A 1,623-nucleotide genomic window follows, 5' to 3' on the forward strand; every position below is an offset into this window, starting at 1 on the left:
TTTGACAGCAGACTAGACCAAGCAGATGAAAAAAATTGTAAGCTTGAAGACAGATCATTTGAAATTATCCAGTCAGAGGAGCAAAAAAAGAAAATAAAATGAATGGAGGAAGTCTACAGAACTTATAGGATAACACTGAGGGAAACAATCTATGCATCACTGGAGTCACAGAAGAGGGCAAGAACAAAGGAGCAGAGAGCTTATTTAAATAATGGTTGAGGGCTGTTCCTGGGGAGGCTGTAATGGGTTTACAGGTGCCTTACGGTGGGAGCTGCTCTAGGCACAAGCATGTACGGCAAAGGCAAGGGTAACAGCAGCGCCGTCCCGTCCGACAGCCAGGCCCGGGAGAAGTTAACACTCTACATATATGAATATCTGCTTCATGTAGGAGCTCAGAAATCGGCCCAAACATTTTTATCAGGGATAAGATGGGGAAAAAATATCACATTGGGGGAACCACCAGGATTCTTACATTCTTGGTGGTGTGTATTTTGGGATCTCTACTGTGCAGCTCCAGAAAGACTGGAAAGTGAACATTCAAGTGAAGCAAAATCCTTCCATGATAATAGTGCTGCAGCAGCTCCAAGCCCAGTGCTAGGAAGCATTCCCTCAGGAGATGGCATGACAGTAGGTCCTGTACCACCAGGGTTCTGTTAGCCTTTTATGTCACCTCGGTACCCTGGAGGTCCAAGACCCCCATTGAAGATACCTAACCAGGCACTTGGAGGTGTCCCAGGAAGTCAGCCATTACTTCCAAGTGGAATGGACCCAACTCAACAACAAGGACATCCAAATATGGGTGGGCCAATGAGGAGAATGACTCCTCCAAAAGGAATGGTGCCCTTAGGACCACAAAACTATGGAGGTGCAATGAGACCCTCCCTGAATACTTTAGGTGGCCCCAGAATGCCTGGAATGAATATGGGTCCAGGTGGTGGTAGACCTTGGTCAAACCCAACAAATGCCATACTCTTCAGCATCTCCTAGGAATTATGTAGGTCCTCCTGGAGGTGGAGGGCCACCAGGAACATCCATCATGCATAGTCCAGCAGATTCAACCAACTCTGGAGACAACATATATACTTTAATGAATTCAGTACCTCCTGGTCCTAACAGGCCTAATTTTCTAATGGGCCCTGGGTCAGATGGTTCCATGGGTGGAGTAGGAGGAATGGAGTCACATCAGATGAATGGCTCTTTAGGCCCAGGAGATATGAACAGTATTTCCAAGAATCCTCCCAATAATATGAGCCTGAGTAATCAAACGGGCACTCCAAGGGATGATGGCAAAATGGGCGGAAATTTCTTTGTTTTCAGAATGAGAGCTACTCTCCTAGCATGACAGTGAATGTGTGATCCATTACCAAGTCTCCTCATGAAAACCACAGTGAGTCAGCTCTTCACAGAACTACTATGGAAGAAAATTACTTATCACAGTGTACAGTTAAACAAAGGAATCTCAGTCACAACAAACAAACCTTTTTATTTCCTGCTCTTTTCCCTATTTTTTGAAGAAAGTGGGTCCAAACGTGATTCAAACAACTGTATAGAGCAGCATATTCGAATTGCTCTAAACTGAACTGCAAATAATTATCTGTGTATGTATATGTGTGGGAAAGAGAA

The 1,623-nt window shown here is 44.7% G+C and overlaps 1 pseudogene; it reads left to right on the forward strand.

The window, feature by feature from the left end:
• The first annotated feature begins 246 nt into the window (after positions 1–246).
• LOC118026604 lies at positions 247–1,356 on the forward strand (annotated as a pseudogene).
• Positions 1,357–1,623: the final 267 nt, after the last annotated feature.

This window comes from Mirounga leonina, unplaced genomic scaffold (assembly GCF_011800145.1).
Source record: "Mirounga leonina isolate KUSES-001 unplaced genomic scaffold, KU_Mleo_1.0 Mir_260, whole genome shotgun sequence".
NCBI classification, from domain to species: domain Eukaryota; kingdom Metazoa; phylum Chordata; class Mammalia; order Carnivora; family Phocidae; genus Mirounga; species Mirounga leonina.